The sequence below is a fragment of the Phragmites australis genome, chromosome 4 (genome assembly GCF_958298935.1).
Source record: "Phragmites australis chromosome 4, lpPhrAust1.1, whole genome shotgun sequence".
Lineage (NCBI taxonomy): Eukaryota > Viridiplantae > Streptophyta > Magnoliopsida > Poales > Poaceae > Phragmites > Phragmites australis.
The window spans coordinates 18,055,939-18,077,850 of record NC_084924.1 but is presented as its reverse complement, the minus strand read 5'-3'; positions in this window follow the sequence as shown (position 1 = coordinate 18,077,850).

Here is a 21,912-nt window from a genome sequence, read left to right as displayed (position 1 = left end):
ATAGGCACCATCGGCTTGATTTCATTGAATGCTTGATCTCTTATCTTTTCAGCTTGTGCTTCTCCCAACTCTTGTTTTCGTATCCTTTGTAGCCTACTCTTTTGAGAATGTGAGAGACCCCTAGGACACCACTGTGGTTGTGGCTTAGTCCCGGGCAGCAAGGACTTCTCCTTGTTCAACCTTCCGATCGTCTAAACTAGCGATCGGCTTTGAACTAGAAGTGGCTTCTTGAACATTTAGCACCATGGGCTGTTGTACTGCTGTAGGTGGTGCCTCCTTAAACTCAAGATCAGTACAAACCACTCCTACAACTTCCCCTTTGTTGCTGCCACTTGATCTGTCATTAGCCAATTGCTTTTGCACTTTGTTTTCATCAACAACCGGCTATTTTTCTTTCGGTTCTAGATCTGATTTCACATTAGAAATACTCATGTTCTTCACACGATAGACCTTCTTAACATATCTCCTATCCCTCCTATCATTTGACTGATTTTTGGGATCAAACCGGTCTTGTCTAGGACGAGATAGTCTGTTGAATGCCAAAGGTCGTGGTGCTGTCCACCCCAGGTGAAATAGTGCAAATGGCATAGAAGGTGGTGCCCAAGGTGCACACCAACCCCACGGCGGACATGGAGGACAAACCATTATAGGAGACCCCCACATCATAGGCATTGGCGGCCCGAAAGGTGGGAACAGAGCTGCTGCAATATTATCCTCCCATTGCCTCCTCCACCCTTCAAACTCATGCTTCAGAGGTGATCTTAGATGTTTAATAGCATCGGGCTGGCTGCCCCTTTTTTGGCCGTCCTTGCCACTCTCATATTTAACCAAAATTGTATCAAATGTAAGTTTTATCTTCTCATGCTTCTTAATAGCTTTGTTGTTATCTTCATTCACTTCCCAATGCCTAATTTCTGGACTTTTGGGTTTGATCATCCTTAGCCTTACATTATCATTACCAATGATCACACTCTTGCCTTTAGTCAATTCTCATGAGACGGCTAAACCAAGACCTTCCCTTCAAAGTTCATCATGTTGACGGGGAATGGATCATTATCTAGCTTCATCTTAGAATTTTTAGCAAACTTCAACCGTCCTTCATTAATGGCTGATTCAATCTGTTGATGGAAAACATTGCAATCATTAGTAGCGTGAGAATATGAATTATGCCATTTACAATATGCACATTTCTTAATCTCCTCAAGTGATGGAATAACATGATTAGGAGACAAACTAATCTACTTTCTTTGTAACAAGAAATCAAATATCCTATCACATTTAGTGATATCGAACGTGAATTTCATCTCTTCTTGCCGATTCTTTTATGGAGTCGGCTGCAATGCAGAGCACACGAATGGCTTAGATTTAGACTTTCATGTCCATTCGGCTACACACACGTCTATGCTATCACCATCTGACGAATCGTCCTCATATTCAACTACATTAACACCCGGAGGATCCACCTTGTGTTTTTCACTACACCTTTGAACCTTTCTATGTTCTTTGGCACGGCTTTCTTGAGCCAGAGCCCGCTGCAAAATTTGGTTCACATCTGAAAATTCTTGCCCCTCTAACCTCTCTTTGATGTGTGCATACAACCCGGCAAAAGCCAACTCAGCTAGATCTTTATCGGAGAGCGAAACATTGAAACATTGATTTTTAGTATCTCTAAATCTTCTAATGTATTCATAAATAGACTTATTATACTTTTGTGTAACTGATGTCAAATGAATTAACCTCAACTCCGTGTCTCCAATATAAAAGTATTCATGAAACTTTTGCTCAAGTTGCGCCCATGTATAAATAGAATTAGGTGCAAGCAAAGTAAGCCAAGTAAATGCATTGCCGGAAAGTGATAAAGGAAATAAACGCAAATGACAAGCATCACTACTATTGGCTTCACTACATTGTGCAAGAAATTGCCCTATGTATTCCATTGTGGCTTGACAAAATCAGGAACCTTAAACCCACAGGGATATGAAATCGTATCATAATAATTAGTATACGGTTTTTGATAAACACGTGCCCTCCCTTTAGGTTCTACCCTAAAGTGCTCCTTCAAAAGACTATCCATCTCCTCTCTAATGCTCTCACATCTCATAGGTTGTTCGGCCATGGGCCGAATAGGATTTGCACTACTTTGTGGAGGCACTACAGGTTGCGCATGTGTAGTATCTGGTGGAGACACATTGAAGTAAGTATCCGGTAATGGACCATAAAGGATGCCGGTACCTTGTGAAGGTATGGGAGGTGTGCTATACGCCACAGTATTGTATGGAACCAGCGGCATGCTTGCTGAAATTTCAGTAGCTCAGTTATCAGTTATGTGTGGAACCGAACTAGTTATGCTAGATGAAGTGCTTGGAACTGGAAAAACCAATGATGAAACCTCTGGTTTACTAGTATTCAATCTATTAAATGGAGGTGTCACCGCATTAGCCGAACCCACATTGGTCCAGCTTTGAATCAGCATGTTTTGTTGCATAGGTGTGGGTGTCATAGACTGTGCCGATGAACTAAACATGACACGCTGAAATTTGCCATAGTTATTAGGATTCAAAGCACTAGCATCAAATGACAAAGGTTGTTTCAATGTGTCCTTAATGCTTTGCATATTGTCCTTAATGCTTTGCACCTCAAAAGCTATAGAATCACAACGTCTATTAAGAGATTGATCTGAACCCTGAGCTAAACATCAATTTTATTACTCACTGTAGCTCCTAAGGACTGACGACTGTATGCACAATGTATTCTTGCAAAGCATGGGGAACATCACTTACATTGGGCTTTACCTGAACTTGGTCGGTGGGTGGTAGAGAATCTTCTTTCTTGAACACGCCTTGCCGAGTCTTCACATAGCGCGAAAGGAGCTATTACCAATGTCATTCCACATCGGCGTCGACCACCAAATGCGCCTCTTCCAGCAACTCATTGTAGGACGCCGTTATGATGTTGTCTTTGTCGATTTTCAAAGTAGACATGGCTAGGGTTTCAGAATTCGGCCAAGAGATAGCCAAAAAAAAACTTTTTCCCCAGCGGAGTCATGAATTTGTGTTGGCGCGGAATTGGGCAACACCTCACCAACACGGGTCCGTCAAGGATACTTGTCGCTTTTTGCAGCGACGCTCGACTTGGTTACAAGTAAACAAGCAAAGGTTTCAACCGGCAACCTTGGGGATCGCCGCCCGGATGATTTACAAGAAAATCGACAAAGAACTACCACCCGAACCACAGGGATTCGAAGTAGCAACGAATAACTAACCCTAAATTGTAGGAAAGTAAAGGAAAAACAAAAGGTAGATGCAATAGATGCGATTAACTGATGGATATGCAATCGACCTCCACCCCTCAACTATTTATAAGGGGGGTATGGTCTTGACCCTAGGGAATCGAAGTAGGACTCTATTTCAACCCTAAACATGCTCTGTTTGGCCAAAATCGTGAAAGAGATCTGAACAAATCCACGAATCCACTTCGATTCGGTTTCAAATTGAACACTGGATGGTCCAGTGAGAACAAACTCCAGAACACCGGACCATCCGGCGAGTTCACTCAGCCAAAACTCTAAGACTCGGTCTTACACACACCGGATATTCCAACGTCACATTTATACTCACCGGAGTATGTCACCGGACCAATATTTGCAGAGAGCAAATTTTTTGCAAAGTTTTCCTTTTGAACGCACCGGATGATCCGGCGATCATCAAAGACCTCACCGGACAATTTTCACCAGAGAACAATTTTTCAGCTAAAAACCTTCTTCTTCTCACCGGATAGTCCGGTGATACCCCAGAATCTCCACCGGACCATTTCTTCCAGAGAGTAAGTTTTCGGCGCAAATTGACCTTCTACACACCGGATAGTCCGGCGTTTTCACTGGATCATTCACTGGACTATTTTATATAGAGAGCATGATTTGCTTCACCAAATTCTCATCCCACTCTCCGGATAGTCCGACGTTCAATGAGCTCCTCACCAGACTATTTTTTCCAGAAAGTACGTCTTTTGGCCGAAATCGAACTATAAGTACCAGATAGTCCGGCGATGACACGGCATTGATCACTAGACTATCCTATGTATACAAAAAATTTGGCCGTGCCATTTTTGCCATCAACATAATTATCAATGTTTGAAAAAACCAGCTGATTTAAAAAATCCCTTAATTAAGTGAACTAAGCAAAAGCGTGGGAGCTAAGTGGTACGGAGAAATTATGTTGCAGGTCATTCAAATTCATAGCATTCCTTGGAGTGATGATTTTATTTGTTGTAAATGTGTACAAACTCTGGATAACAATGCTCTAAGATTCTTCCATTACAGAGATCCTGCCAGAATAAAACTAAAGAACCATCTTCAATGTTGGCCATTGCCATCTCCTTATACATTTGGAGGAGTTTGATAATATGTCTCCACCAAAAATATCCTCTTTTCTTTGTACCAGGTAGCTTGCCATTAGTGTAATAAGATTGCTAGAGAAGATTGACCCAAGGCAGATCATTAGAGAATTTGTGAAGATTCTTGAGCAAAAAGGCTTCATTATGAATTCTTAGATTTAAAAACCCCAGCCCTCCTTCAAATTTTGGTTTGCAGACTAATTTTCATGCAGCCTTTGGTGTCTTAGTGCTATTGGTATCAGAATCTCACCAGAGTGTAGCACCGAGAATGGCGACTAGAGGGGTGGATATGGGTCTCACAAATTTCTTTGATGGTCTTCTCTTATTTTGTCACACAATGCACCTCAAAACCAAGAGCGGAAGCAAATCCGGAGAGAATCAAGTTACTATAGAAATCTCTAGAAAAACCCATGACTCTCGTGGATGTATATGAATCATAGGTTCCATTAAAGCTCATCTCACGAATCATTGCCTCAAATGCTAACAATTTGAGGAAACAATCCTTCGAATCAAAGAAAATATCACCGGTAGAAGAAATTTTCGAATTGATGGTTTAGAGGCAAGGGAATTAAAGACCCAATTGTATACATTTGTATGTGAATTTCATACCTCTAGCAATAAGAAGAAGAACTTCCCAAGGTGGAAAAATTTTAGCTCAACAACTGAAACAAAAACACCACCGAAAAAGGAAAACTCGTAACAAAGCAAGGGAGCCAATAAAAGGAAACTAGAAGGAGATGAACTCGAGTTTCGAAGGAAAATATCTCTTTTTTTCTTGAGGAGGACATCCCTCTTTTAGGCAGATTACAAGATATTTTTCCCACAAAAAGGCTCTCACCTATTACAAAGTCTAAGTATTCCTCTTCCTCTGCTCTAAAACCTAGTACTCAAAACTCTAATGGCTGGCTCAAGCCTCCCCACAGCCCTACCCCTCTATCTATAGGTCTAGGGAGATAGCTTAGCTCTTAAATTTCCTTGTTCCTAAAGTACCACTCCCTTCCAATAGCCTCCTACCTACCACCTGGGCATTTTGGTTCATTTTTCGCTCCGTCCATCGAACGGTCGTGGCTTCTTCATGACTTAGCTTCACCTCAACGTAAACTTTGTGATGATGCCATGTGCACTCCATTCTTCCACGATTTTGAGGCCAAACCACAAAAAAGTCTTACACGCTTCTCAAAGCATGACTCACTGCCACTTGCTTACGCCTTAAGCAAGCATCCCGATGTTGACACGTGTACTCCATCTTGTGATCTTGACTGCTGGCAAGTCTCTCCCGCTCCTGATCCCTCGGCCCGCCTTATCACTTGCACCGGCATCCCTTTTGCTTGACTTTGCCAACACACTATCTTCATCCATCTTCTCATACTTTGTTTGATCCCCATATACACAGCTAGGACCACCCATAACTTCACCCGATATCCTCAATCGTCTGGCACCAAGCACCCCGCTTGGCCCTGATCATCCCGCCGTCGATCGCCAAGTTGCATACATCACCTACACAACATGAGACAAGCACACGCATATCTCTAACTCTATTATAGATTAGTCCATAATAAAAATCTTCAGTCAATGCACATCTCAGAAAAATCATGAATGCTGGATGATCAGTGTATACTCCTCCTGAGTGCCGGACCATCCGGTGCATTCAATGCACTGAACTGATTATTTTACAACCTCTCTGCAAGAAATGCTCCGGCGAACTCTCTGACATTCACAGACCACACTGCCAGACCATCCGGTGTGTACATTCTCACTAGACTACTCATTTGCACCCTCTCTACAGGAAATAGTCCGACGTACATTGCTCTCCATTGCCGGACCATCCGACGAGTTTAAGTCCACCAGAGCTGACTTGCATCCTCTCTACAAGAAATGCTCCAGCGTATATTGCTGCCCATTGCCAGACCATCCTACATGTACTTCAACATTTGCTTCTGAGTTGAAATGCTCCGGTGTTAAGTCCTCCTGAACACCGGATCATCTGGCATGTACAAATTGCCCAGCGCGGGACCATCAGACATGTGCAATTTTCCTGGACCTAGAGACAAAAATGCCAACTCCATTTTCTTTACAACTTTTGTTAGTCATGATCACCATTGCAGTACATATACATGCTTATGCAATCCCACAAATCAACAAACCAAATCAATGAAATTGTCAATCACTCATCACATATAAACCAAAGGACATTTCAACTTGGTTTCTCATAGAGACAATGGCACAGGTAAGCATTTATTTGCTTAACCACAATAGAAGTTTAAGAGTGCACATATAATAGGTTGGCAAAGAGGAGAGCACATTATTCACCATTTCAAGTTTTCCATCTTGTGAGAGGAAGTTAGATCAAGAAGTTAATCTTCTCTCTATTCTTTGGACCAGAGGCATGAAGTGCTCAATTTTTTGTTTGGTGATACCCAAAGGAATCCCAAGGTAAGTAAAAGGCAAGTGATCCACAATGGCATCCAAAGGTTCTGGAGAGATGTTCCATGTAATCTGAAGTGACATTGATAGGGATCATGAGAGACTTGTTGTGATTAACTCTTAACCTAGTAGAGTCTGCAAATGAGTTGAGGTTGGCTTTGAGAGTCAAAAGCTGCTTAGGATAGGCTTCCATAATTAAGAGAGTATCATCAGTATATTGAATAATGAGGAAGTCAATTCCCACTCCCCTAGTTAGAGGGAGATTCAAGAGCCCATGATCTTTGGCTTTGTTAATGATAGATTGCAGTAAGTTAGTAGCCAAAACAAAATGAAGGAGAGAGAGAGGGTCACCATGATGCACCCCTCTTTAGCAATGAAAGACTTCTTTACGTACACCATTGAGAAGAATGGAAGATGTACCTAAGTTTAGAGTAAGCTTGATCCAATTAATCCATCTATTGCCAAAACATTTTTCCTTCATGATGTCCAGGATGACATGGTGTTCAATTTTATCATAGGCCTCTTCAAAATCTAAGCCGACGATAACAATTTGTTTATTGGATTTGTGGCAAAGATGCAAATATTCAAAAGCCCAAGCAAAGCAGTCTTGAATAGTTCTGGATTTGATGAACCCATATTGGTTCTCATGAAGTAATTGCAAAATGATTGTCTATTTGCTAGAAGCTTAGAGATAAGCTTGATGGATGAATTAAGGAGGGATATAGGCTTAATTGGTCACAGTCAGAGAATAATCCTTTTTGGGGATCAGAGTGATGAAGGAGCCATTTATACTTTGGGAATTGATATTTCTGTCATAAAAGGCTGAGCAAACATCATAGAAATCCTGGGAAATGACATGCCAGCATTTTTTAATGAAATCTCCATTGAAACATCAAGTTCTGGAGAAATTTATTAGAGGGGAGACTAGAGATCACTTTGTCTATTTCTTCCTTGGAGAAAGACATTTCAATCCAGTCAAGATCAGCCGCAGGTACAATGAGAGAAGAAAGATCAATGTACATTTGATGATATTCAGAGGACCCAAGTCTATCTTTGTAAGATTGCCATAGCATTGTAGCTTTCTCATTATGATTAGAGAAATAGTTTATTAGAGGGGAGACTAGAGACCACATTGTTTATTTCTTCCTTGGAGAAAGACATTTCAATCCAGTCAAGATCAGCCGCAGGTACAATAGAGAAGAAAGATCAATGTACATTTGATTGTATTCAGAGGACCCAAGTCAGTCTTTGTAAGATTGCCATAGCATTGTAGCTTTCTCATTATGATCAGAGAAATAGTTTATTAGAGAGGAGACTAGAGACCACGTCTATTTCTTCCTTTGAGAAAGGCATTTCAATCCAATCAAGATCCGCCACAGGTACAGTGAGAGAAGAAAGATCAATGTACATTTGATGATATTCAAAGGACCCAAGTTTGTCTTTGTAAGATTGCCATAGCATTGTAGCTTTCTCATTATGATCAATGTACATTTGATGATATTCAGAGGACCCAAGTCTATCTTTGTAAGATTGCCATAGCATTGTAGCTTTCTCATTACAATCAGAGAAATAGTTTTGTTGTTGATCTTGAATAGAAGTGATGAAGTTTCTCCTATATTTGATAGTTGCATTGGCATGGAAGAACTTAGTGCAGGCATCCCCAAATCTAGCTTTGAGATCACTTCTTTGTTTCTACTAAATTTTTTGTTAATTTAACAAGGAGTCCAAATGATCTTGAAGGATTTTCATGAAATTTCATTCTTCAAGAGTGAGATCCCTTATTTCCCCAATAGCGTTGAGCATAAGAATAACTGATTCAGTATAAGAAATTGTTGTTGTTAGGCTTGCAAGTTGAGCTTGCCAAATTTTGATGGTTTTCCTGAGATTCTTGAATTTAGCTATGAGATCTTTAGCTTTATCGTGCTAATAAGTAGGAATGGCCCTGCTCTGCTGAATGATTGCAAAAAATAGGTATTCTCCATTAGATAATTCTCAAATATGAAAATCTTAGCTGTTGGCTTGTTAGTAGCAATGGAAATCAAGTAGGTTACATGGTCTAAGTTATCTTTGGAAAGAACAAGTTCTGTAGTTCCTGGGTAATGGGTGGTCCAAACATCGGATATGAAAAACCAATCTAAATGTTCAAGAAGGGGGTTGTGTTGCATATTGGACCATGTAAAAGCTCGGCCTTTGAGAGGAATTTCAGTTAAACCAAGTTTGCTGGTAGCATGATTGAAAGCTAAGTATTTGCTTGTGAGGAATCATCCAAATTATATTCAAATTAATCATTAGGACGATCAATTAATAAAATGAGAGCTAGTACACACCCGTTTTTTGACATACCACGTGCTAACCCACATCTCACCGCAACGATCGCGACCAACAATGATTGACCCGAATCTAATTCTAGTAGTCCCAGTATGTGTTTTATACCCAAGATCGTAATACATGCATTTACAACAAGCTTCATCACATCAAGGCATAATAAAGAGTGAGAAATGTAAATATATTACAAGTCCTTAAGTTATTACATATTTGATAATTTACGGAACAATGAACGTTAGGAGGACAAAATACACAATTTCATCTCCTAACCGATTACAATTACTACGTGGCGGAATTAAAGTTCATAATAGCAAAGGATAGGTGGCACCATTTGCCCTGAGGTGCCACCTCAAAACAACACATGTAGCTCGCACAACTCTTGTCTGTCACCAACATCGGTAGGCATGAAGTAAACGTACAGTACTTGTTCCTCACCTGCAAAAACTCAATAAAAGTAAAGTGAGTATGAAGGTACTCACAAGACTTAATCCATATTGGGTACATATAATCACCCGACTCTAAGGATTATGCATTTGAGGATACGTAGCAAGGAATCAGTCACAAGTTAAATGAATTTATATGCAAAAGTATTTTATCGACTCAAGTGTGATAGCATCTATAACTGAACAACTCGTACCTTCCAAACATGAGATCATAACCATAATAATATCCGTCACTTGATCATATTCTCTCCAACATAACCAACACTAGCCACTTCCTAACATACCACAAACATCCCAAAATCGAAAACTCTACGATTCATGCGGATGGACATAAGTATGCTCATAGCCGAGAGCATGGCAATTTGAATTGATCTTTCACTCTGCAAGGGTACATCTTTACCCACATGACTCGAGTCCATCCTCTTGGCCCCTGAGATAACCTTTCTCATACCCGAAACTACCCACTTGTGCATGCCCCTATAGCACCGGGGTTACCGCGAGTGTATCTCAGACACCTCTGGCTCCCCGTCACCTTGCTTCTCCTCATCCTTTTTTCTAACACGTTATAGGGTCGCAAGTCAAGAGTTGGCATAGTATATGATAATCGACTCACTCATACATTTATTGAATATGTGGAAGTACGGAAAGTACTTAAGCCAAGGGCAAACAACAATCGGTGCTTAATTGATGCAAACAGTCTATGGTATTTGGGTTCCTCTCCCAAACTACCTCTGGCACCACTCACTTCTTATCTCATTCTCACAACTCATATATCCTAACATCATTTTTATTGTGAAGCAATAATTAAGCCATATAGCTCACGAACGATGGTCGAACCACCACTCAACTTCTATCGAGGACCTATGCATTGCTAAGCATCTCGGATAACTTTTAAGTTAGATAACAACATTGTTATACCCAAGTTACAAGGATAGGGATTATCAATAGTTCAAGGTAGAAATGATGCATCAATATAAGTTCTACCCATAATTCCCGACATCAACTAGCTAGCATGCATAACATATATAAAACGATAATTTATCAAATTAGACACCACAAGATCCAAAGTAAAATATGCTTAGATGCTTGTCTTGGTGCTCTAGCGCTTCGCTCACGTATGGATCCAGTTCGGTGTCGACCTCGACCGCTTGAACAGTCGACGCGTCACTCTCTAAACCATTTAAGAACACATCAAATAAACAAACAAATGAACGGAAATGTATGCTTATGATGCATGATCATGAACGAGATAAAATGTGCCATGTTTTGAAAACATTTGCAAATGAATGCCTAAGCGATTGGGTTAAAAGAGGTTTGAACCTCGTATAAGACAACCTAAGGTTACAGTGTACTGAGTAGCTGGCAGTCAGACTGGCCTAGGCGGTGGTCTGACTCCTGACTATAGAGTTTGACTAAAAGTTTGACAAGCCAAGTCACAGCTTGGCAGTCAAATAGCCTTAGGAGCGGTCAAACAGCTGGCCTGGCCGACGACACCTCGGTGAGATCGCCGATGAAGGCTCCGGTGATACCTTCGACCATGGAGAGTACCGAAACACTCTACAAGACTAGAGAGATGTTTATTGGGTGATTTGGGCAACATGCACGAAGCCAAACTCGAAAACCCCATGGATGAAGTCTATGGCTAGGGTGGAGCTCGGGTCTAAATGAAATGGGGACCGATTAGAGCTCGGGAATGACGGGAAAATGGTAGGGTAAGTCTCACATTGGTGTGGGGAAGCTTTCTAGTGGGTTGGCCAACTCCGGAGAAGCTTCGAGTCGAAGATCGGGCTTCGGGGTGGGGTTTGGTCTTGAGGTGGAAGAAGTCATGTGGAAGCATCTCTAGCGAAGGAGACAGTGGGAAGTAGCTCAGGAAGCCTTTAGGGAGCTAGGGGAAGTCCTCTTCATCGATCTCCGGTCATCGAGGTGGTCGAGGTGATCCTCTCGCTCTCTCTTGGTTTGGTGAAGGGGAGGGAGTGAATGGATGAGAGAGAGCGAGTGAGAGTTATTCGATGGTGTTAAGTGGAGCCTCTGTGCTCTGGCGGTCAGACCGCAGGGGTTCCCGATCAGGTCACAGGAAGGGCCCATGGGCTGAAAGTCTTTGTTCTTTTCTTCATTACTTTCTTTTTCTTTTTCTTCTCCTTCTTAAATGACTTTGAGGTCTTCCTAACTATCTTTAATAATTTATATTCATATCATATGTATATACATAGTGGAAACGTGTATTGGTCAATAACGTAATATTTTCGAAACATATTTCATTACTTAAATTAAAGTCATCCATATGAAACATGATGTCATGATGATTATACATGGTTAATGACTAGATTAGGGTTTTTAGTGTGACACCCAGGCTTATTTTTGTTTGAATGATCTCCGATCAAATTGTAGTCCCAAGAATAATCCAATCCTCGTCAAAAACAAAGCTGATGGGTTTAAAATTGAGAGTTATTCATCACCCATGTCCCTAGGCTGCGAGCGTAGCTGGCCCTGGCAGCCAGGCGACGGCCGCACCCAACCCACGACGGCGCTAGTTAAGTGAATGTTCGGCCAGGCGGTGGTGTATGTCAGTCATGCAGCGCTGAAGCGTTTCGCCCGACGGGCCATAGAAGCAGCTTGTAATTTCTGAGTTGTGACCCGGGGCCGGGAAACGAACGCATCAACAGGACCGGGTGCGCAGTGAGAAGCCCAGCGTACATGTGGCGTCAACTCTTGTGACTTGCAGTCCGGGTTGTCGAGTTTTTTTATTTTTTTTTATAACTACTATTTAAATAAATACACTCCTGATAGCAAAATTTACATAAATTAGCGTGGAGGGTGGTAAGGATGTCACGGTAGCAGCGCCACCCCTTACCGCCCTCTCAGAGATCGGGTAGGGCCCACCCTCCACGCCCACGGCCGTACCGCCCCTTACCACCCTATGAGAGAGCGGTTAGCCCCCTTGCCACCATCTCAGGGGGCGGCTAGCCCCCACCGCTTGGAAATTATTTTTTTAATTTGACTTTTGTATACGTTAATTTGAAAAATAGTGCACATTCATTCGGTTAAAAATGTTAGTAGTGCAAAAAGTGGTCAAAACTGTATCATGGAGTAGGTACTTTTAGGAAATTTTGAATCGATGTAAATTTGTCGATATTTGTCTATTTATTTGATGTAAAATTGTATGAGTAATTTTCTAGTAATGTAATGTTGGGAGGATACAAAATCTAATTTTTTAAACAATTGTAGTTGTGAAGCACTATTAGCATAATACCCGTACGGAGGTTATATACGCTAACAAGCAATACATGGGACATGGGGATTATCTTTGTTGCACGAATGGATCCTAACCATAAAGACATGATAACAACAAATGTTGACATGTACAGTACGCCTAAAGACCAACCTAATAGCGTGTCGCTGCTAATCCTAACATGCTGTAGTGAGTGAAAATATATCGGGTTATAGTAGATGCTCTCTACTAAGTGCATCTAGGATATTTGCCCCTTCTCAGGGCATCAGGGCCACACGTCTTAGCGCGACAGGCCCTCTCTACTTCGCGTGCTTGAGCCGCAGCGAGCTCCTCTGCTACCTTCCTCATACGCTCCTCCTCCTGCCGCTTCAGTTGTAGTTCCTCCTACTGTCATGTGGTCATTTCATGTCTACAGCCTGTGTCAGGACAGAGGTGCTGTCATTTCATAGTTAAAGCTGAGTCGTGTGATCACTTCATGTCTAAAGCCAGACTCACGACAGAGATGTTGTGTGGTCACTTCATGTATAGGTAGCTTTGTAAGAAATGTTTTTCTAGCTCTGTCGTGAACTATTCATACAAAGCTGAGGACGAGGAATGAGTCAACCTATTGAAGAAATGCAACTAGCGTGCGGTCACGTGGGATTAAGATATGTAGTAATGACATGGTAAGTAGACCATAGAAAGTAGACACGTCCGAATATGTAAGACTAGTTTGAGAATCAAAAATGCATCATAAAACAAACATGTAAGTTACAATAGCAAAGGTAAAATCCTACTATTGTCTCCCCCTGCCGTCGGTCGTTCCCACCATCATGGTCCCAAAGCCGCTGCCGCTAGATCGCCCTCACGTGGCCCTAGAGTAGGTCAGGGCGTCCGGTGGACCAACATGCCTGGTAGGCCTAGTAGCGATCACAGATGTCGAGGCCTCCTCCTGGGTCTGATGTGTCGAAAGTGCAGCATTGGGCAACTGGGACCTCGTGATGATGTCGTAGTCCGGTGTCGCCCTGAAGAAGTCCCTCACGAGGTCAAACGGGGGGTCAGGCCCAGACTCATCCTCCTGACTCGGGTATGACGACTGCGATGGTGCTGCTGTCATCCATGTATAATCACTCAAGGGGCCTGCGAACGGATGAATTTATTAGATACAGTAAATGTATAATGATGTATTAGTATAAAATGTAATGTTGTACCTGTATGGTATGCAGATGCAGCAGTAGATGGCCAGACATGAGTGTCGAAGTAGGGTGCGAACGGTGGAGGTCCGAACAGTAGACGTGCGAACGGTCGAGGTGCAGATGAAGACGTCCCCGTTTCATCACTGTAGTAACCTGTGGAATATATTAGATATACTATTGAATATATTGAATGTGGTAGTATATTGGCGCCCATTACCTTAGAGGCCTACGAGCGGTGAAGGTGTCGGCACTAAGCATGGTCTAGATGTCAGCGTCGATAAGTATGTAGGTGCACCTAATATATTTTTGAAATTAATGCATCAGTAACAAAATAATATTGCTAACCACCGTGCGTATGCAAAATGTGTACCTGTTGTTCCCGGGCCTGGAGGGCGTGGTCCAAGTGGCAGTGTGGATGTCGGTCCCGGTGGAGGTCGTTGCACATCAGACCTCCTGGACTACTCTTTGTGGACCCCACTCGACCTGGAAGGAGCATCGGCCACGTTTGCAGTGGATCGGCATGAGGTAAGCTTCAGGGCCTGTGCGGTCTTGTCAAAAACCTGCTTGACAAATCCCGCTACATCTACTACACTAAACTGCATCCCTTGCCTGAGGCGCTCCATGGTTTCAGCCATGTCCCTATGGATATCGTATCGGCCTGTTGAAACAAACATGAAATGGAAATTTTAGTTTATAGTGGTTCTTATGGGATTATATGATAAATAAACGAGACATTAATTACACATACTGCTAATACAGTGTCCTCGTCCCAATGGCCCGTGTAGGCCTCCATAGTTGAAGCGACGTGCTGCTGGATAGTATCTTGGGTGTAGGTGACCCGTGTACATGTATGCGGGATGTACCACCGTAGATACTCCTCAAAGCTCGGGTCGGTGAAAGGACGAGGCTCCTCGACAACTCCTCAAGGCCATGAGCCCACGCCGAGACGTGTGGTGCCAAGCGATCTGCCCAGAGGTTGCCATCTGGTTGGCCCTTTCATGTATACCTGCAAGTCAACCACGTTACATAGACTATAAATGAGATGAATGCTATGGATTATATATTTGATTTTAATTACTTGTGAACATGGCCCGGAACCGTGCGAACGTTGATGAGGGGGAACACCTGGAAGCATCCGAACTGCCTCATCACGCGGTGGGGTGAGTACTACTCGACGTAGATGTCGAAGATGAGTGGCTTCTTCGTAAGCCAGTAGTCCTCGTTGCGGCTGCACAATGGAGACAGACCGAAAGGTGCACAGGCTTGTATCAAGTGGTTATAGGGGGTCCAGATCACGTCCTTTGGACGTAGATGGTCGAACTACAACCTAAAAAGCTTGTACGCGCTGTGGGCCTACTCGTGCGCCCAATGCGGCTATGGAGAAAAATAGTAAGAAACTAGAATTAAAAAATGTGGCAAGTGAAGCATAACTATATTCATACGTAGCCGACATCGACACCACAAGAGCCCATGGTGGGCTCATCCTCCTCGTGTTCCTCGTACCATTCCTCAGGGTACGGGGACTGGTCCACAACGGGCTGGCCAATCACGAACCACTCATACGACTACAACTGTAGCAATAGTGGGCACCCAACAAATGTGGGTTGTAGCTCCTTCTTTGTGCACGTGTCACACAAGGCTCGATACGTTGCCGCTAGGACAGCGGAGGCCCAGCTCAACTGGGGGACATCAGCAGGCTCTGCATCTGTGTTCCACCTCGCATACGGAACAAGGGTCCTCGACAACAGGTGACCTTGGCCACTGGTGAACATAAAACCCAACCAAACAACCAAAGGAGGTAGGCCTCCAAGTGCCTCGAGACCGAGTACACACTGGGGTCTGATGTATGCAGGCTTGAAGTAATGTAAATGGCCCAGCTCAACTGGGGGACATCAGCAGGCTCTGCATCTGTGTTCCACCTCGCATACGGAACAAGGGTCCTCGACAACAGGTGACCTTGGCCACTGGTGAACATAAAACCCAACCAAACAACCGAAGGAGGTAGGCCTCCGAGTGCCTCGAGACCGAGTACACACTGGGGTCTGATGTATGTAGGCTTGAAGTAATGCAAATGATGATGAGTAAAATATCTTTGAAATCGTAAAGTAAATGGGAAGGTAAATTGCAAGGTACCTGGAACTGGAGGATCCACTTCTTTGTGGGCCCTCGCGGATCCGATAGGAACTCGGGCATGTAGGCGGGTACGTTGTCCGTCCGCTAAACATGGGCGAACCGCTAGTGCATGACGTTCATCCAGTCTGCATCGACATTGACGATTCCAATGGCGGCTCCAGCGCAACGTAAGCCTAACAGGTAGGCTACGTCCTGCAACATCCGAGCCATCTCGCTGCAGGGGAGGAGGAAGGTGTGGGTCTCGGGCCTCCACCGGTCTACCAGTGCAGCGATCAGTGAGTGGTCAAAATAGAATTGCATCGCCGCTGCCTTAGGGTTCTGTTGCTCAGGCCTCCACCAAATGACACAGCGGTAGGAGTCCAGATGCTGCCAACCTGAACTATTTGGAATATAAAGTGAATGTAGAGCATGCAACAAATAAATAAATAGGCACATACGTAGCTAATTAGTGACATACCGGTGCTTCCAACGATCATCGATCGTAAGTAGCTCCTCAGGGCCACGTGATTGGAAAACTCCTAACTCCGTCTGGTGAATGGCAGACAAGAAGATACGGTGCTTCTTGTCCACTGCAGGGTCAAGAAGCTCAGGGGTCGGTGGGTGCGTCATATCTGCATTTAAACCAAATATAAACAGTCTGTTACATGAAAATATACACACAGTTACGTGAACAGCATATAACATACACGTACACAAAGTTACATCAATATATTACAATATATAGGTACACAATCAAATACAAATGTAAGGTCCAAATACAATGTACATATGTAAGGCGAAAACCTTACAAATATAACATCGAGATACGCTAAATACATTCATACTTGACCGTTGTCATGACCCCATCTACACACCGGGTGCATTTTTCGAACAGTACTTGTATGTGTGACCTGTTTCACCGCACTTGCTGCATCGCTTCACCCTTGGACCCGCCTTGGATTCATCCATATCGTTTTGAATTTGTCGAGTTTGTCGATGTCCCGGTGTGTATTTCATCCTCTTAAAGTCTGGCACATAGATTCGTGAGGGATCTGGATTACTTGTAAATGTGTCAACAATGTCGTAGCCATAAAACTCATGGTTCCATATGTTCTGTATCTGATCCTTCATAAAGTAGTGAGAAACATATTGTCTGGGTAGCATATTGTGCTCCCAACATGCAACTATGACGTGTGTACACAACCTGTGTAGCAATTGTGGCTTCTGGTATGTACAGATTCATGTTTCAATCCTAAGCACGCACTCTTGCACATGACGCTCACGTCTGCCACCCCTACGACCCTTATCACGGCATAAGACATTGAACTTGTGCTCCGCAGTTCCCACCTGATTGGCATGGTGCATGTGTACCTTCTTTGTGCCTTCTCTATGTACTCATATAGCATCGATCCATACAACATACGGTTATCTTCCATTGCCTTTGAAGCAGCTGTGTCGCGATCAATGAAATATATGCAAGTCCCATGGATAATACCTTCAACAATTCCAACAAGTGTGAGGGACCTCATACCCCACATGACCCAATTATAGATCTCAGCAAGATTAGTTGTCATTATCCCATACCTTGCCCCTCCAATGTCGTACATCAAAGTCTATTTCTCTTTTAGCTCATTTTATATCCACTGCAAAAAGTTTCTAACAGCTGACCCTAACCTCCTTACTATCTGGGGAGTATCTGTTGGGATGGGTCCAAGAGTAATCGGGTCATCTCTTGTGTCTCCTAGCTTAGCTATCTCCTTCGTGGTTAGTTCGTCTAGTCTTGCACATAGGGTGTTGAACTTTCTCTACTGGTTTTGGCTGCATAATTTTTTGAAAAGATTCATCAAGTCCTTGTTTTGAATTATCTGTAAAAGTTTGCACCCATATGCCTCATGCACTACCTGCTCTTCAAGTCGGACCACTTTGCTCTTACACACCGTCGAACACTGTCGTATTGCATATCTAGCAAAGCCTGCAACAACCCTGCATGTCTATCATGAATTAAACATACATCAGACCGGTCCAGAACAATAGCATGCTTCACCCGCTCAAGGAACCAATACCAGCTCTCCTCGTTCTCACTCTCCACGAAGGAAAACCCCAGTGGCATGACTTGGTTGTTCCCATCTACCTCAATAGCAGACAATATATGTCCTTTATATTCCCAGTGAGGAACGTCCTGTCCAAGCAAATGATGGGTCGACTGTTCTTAAATGCCTTGATGGTTGCTGCAAATGCAAAGAAAGCACGCTGCAATACTCGCTTCCCGCTATACTTCACATCAATCGAGGGGTATTGCTTGATGTCAAAGTAACTTTCAGGGTTTCTCACACATATTGTGGCTAGTTGACATGGTAGGTTGTTATATGAATCTTCGTATGTCCCAAACCTCATCTCAATAGCCTTTTGTTTCGCCCTCTATACCTTGACGTAGTTTATTGTGTACTGAAATATTTCCTCAATAGCACAGATTATTGATCATGGCTCATATTTTAGGTTGCCTACAATCTCTCCATACATAACATTGGCAACAAAAGCAGATGATAGGTTCCGATGGGAGAACTCTATTTCCTTAATGTGACAATTATGCTCCCTAAATATTGAGCACTCCCAGTAGTCAACCAACTTTCCGCTGAATGCATGCACCCGCTATGGACAATCAGGCACCAAACACTTGACGTCATACTCCCTTTTTCTCGACTTCACAACCTTGAACTGCCTCTGAAGAGACAGCGACCAGAATTTTACTGCATCAATAATAGCCTCCTTACTATGGTACATAGCACCATGAGACACCTCATTTTCATGATATTTCCAATGTGTCTGATGACCTTCAATCACCACTAGCTTTGAAAATTCCTAATTCCTCCACTCTGTAGGAACATGAGCATTTCCCTCCTCGTCGGATGAATCCTCATTGGCAATGGCTTCCTCCAGCTCTTGATTCTCCATCTCCATCTCTTCAATTATGCTAGTGATGTGCTCCCGCTCATTGGCTACACCCCTCGGGTGCATCTCATGCACATCATCAACATCTTGCTCGTCCTCCACAGTTGCCAGGTCTGCTTCATCCACCACTACCTGACTTGTTCCTGCTACTGCTTCTGCAAAGTTTATCTTTATTGGATCCTTTCGATATGCCTCAGCTAGCAGCACAAAAGGGAGATTACGTTCACATGATATATCTACATACTGCCTACAAGTAGATGTCGTATTAATTGGGACAAGCTCCCCAAAGTACCCCTGAGTAGCACGGCTTAGCACAGCTCTCAGCTTAAGCTCATGTTGCTGGGGATCCAGTTGAAAATAGCGTATCAGTTACTTGCACACACCCACTATGGTCCTCTTATTGACTCTACTAAGTCCCTTGACAACATGCTGAAATCTAGAGAGATCTACACCGCTAGGATCATAACTAATTTGATCGTCATCATAATATATCTGAAAATATAATTTATTGGACATCCCTGGAAACATCCGAAAATATATTCAATGTTAATACCGGAAAACTATACTTCTAATTATCGAAACTCTAACAAAATTACTGACACCGATGATCACCTAACAATACATTTATTTAATATTGCTCCTAAGCAAACTAACCAATTTAAACCAATTAACTATCCATCTATTTATTAAAGTTTCTAATTAGTTATAATTATTAATTACATCATTATTCTATAAAATTGAGATAATCGAAACTACCATACTCTAAATATTACTATACATCTGATGGCTATCCTACCATATCAAAATTGATCTTTACAACACACTACAAAAGACAGTATATCCTACCTTTCTAAACCCTAAGTTTCGTATAATTTAACTACCGTTATATCGCTAAACCCTAAATCTAGTGGTACTTTAATTACTAATAAAAACATAAGTCTAAAAAATATTACCGGAAGCTTAAATCCAAAATCTGCAAATCAAAAATAGTAGAGCTTCGCCTCGCTTCCTCCCTCTCCTTTTCTCTCCTCTCCTCTCCTCTCCTCTCCCTCTCCCTCTCTTTCTTTTTTTTAGATTTAAATGTCTATGTTGGCTGATTTTCAACCTTTTTTACTGGTAGAGGAGGGTATGGGTCGGAGACTAACCGCCCCTTGAGAGGGTGGCAAGGAGGCTAACCGCTCTCTTAGAGGGCAATAAGGGGTGGTACAGCCGCAGGTGCAGGGGGTGGGTCCTACCCGCCCTCTGAGAGGGTGGTAAGAGGTGGCGCTGTCACCGTGGCATCCTTACCGCCCTTTGAAAGGGCTGGGAGCGGTAGAGACCTATTTGTGCAAATCTTGCCATCAGAAGTCTATTTATTTAAAATATTAGTTATAAAAAATATAAAAAGAAAAAAAACTCACGGCTTGTCTACTCCGTGGCGCGCTGGGGGTCGATGCAGCTCTTTCAGAAAGCGATAGACGTCTATTTGTGCAAATCTTACCATCAGAAGCCTATTTATTTAAATATTAATTATAAAAATATAAAAAGAAAAAAACTCGCGGGTTGCCTACTCCGCCGCGCTGTGGGGGTCGATCGGCCCGATGCGCTACAACTACGCACTATTGGGAGGCAGGGTTCCAAAACCGACGGTAACCGAGCAAAAATCGTTATAACCAGCCATCTCAATCCGGCTCGGTTTCAGAAACCGAATTTGAATTCAAAAAATTCAAAAAAATAAAAAATTCAACAAAAATCTTAAAACAAACTAGACACAATTCTAAGATCTTCTGTGAAAAAAAATTTCAAAAATAATGTCATTTGCATCATATTCTATAGGGAGGAAGTTTAAAAAAATTGAAAAAATTGAAGTGTGCAGCTCAGCTATTAACTCATGTTAAGGAAAAGTTTAACATGCAAAAATATTTTTTTTTGAACGTATCTTAAGAGGATCTTTAAAATTGATTTCACTTTATTTAGAGTTTTATTAATTTCTCTATAATTTTTACAAAGTTCACAAGCATAAAGTGAATATATTAAAAAACAACACTGTAATTAACTTTTTCATGTCTATTATTATTTTTCCTACGTAAATCATAGTATAAATAAACTAATAAAAGTGGTTTCACTAATTTTTGAGGTGTGATGGGTCAGTTATGAATTAATCTAGTCGCAACACATTTACACAATTTTACATGTTACGGTAACTAATTCATGAGTTCATATATTTTTAAAAGACATAGGATCTTGTAAGAAGACTAACAAAATTAGTTTCATGATTTTTGATTAGCAAAGAGTAAACTATGCATTTAACTTGGTTTAACAAATACATTTTCTCACAGAAAATTTTGAACTTTTTTATGAGTATAAATACTTGATCATGTTAAAAAAAACCAACAAAATTTGTTTCACTTCATTTAAAGCTCAGATGAATTAGTTATTGATTTTACAAGATCGAGATTTTTTTTGTTTTTTTTTGTTGAACTTCACTAAAAATCGAGAAAACTGCTCGATAAATCGAGAAAACTGAGTGGTTACCGATAAAACCAAATGGTTACCAATAATATGAAAAATTCGAGAAAACTGCTCGATAAATCGCAAAAGCCGCTTGATAACCGGTCCAATTCGACCGGTTCTCAAGCGGCTAAAATCACGATTTTTTTTTAAAATTTCAAATTTTCTCAAATAAATTTTATCCTTTTTTTTAAAATTTCAATCGGTTACCACGATAACCGCAACTTTTTAATTACGGTCGGAGCTCGGTAACGGTCGGTAAGCTGAACCGTGTTGGGAGGACGTGCGCACGAGACAAACGGAAAGCAGAGAGGAGCCTTGGACCTCACTAGTTCGATCCTCTCAAATTACCGCTTGGTCCCCTCTGGGCCTC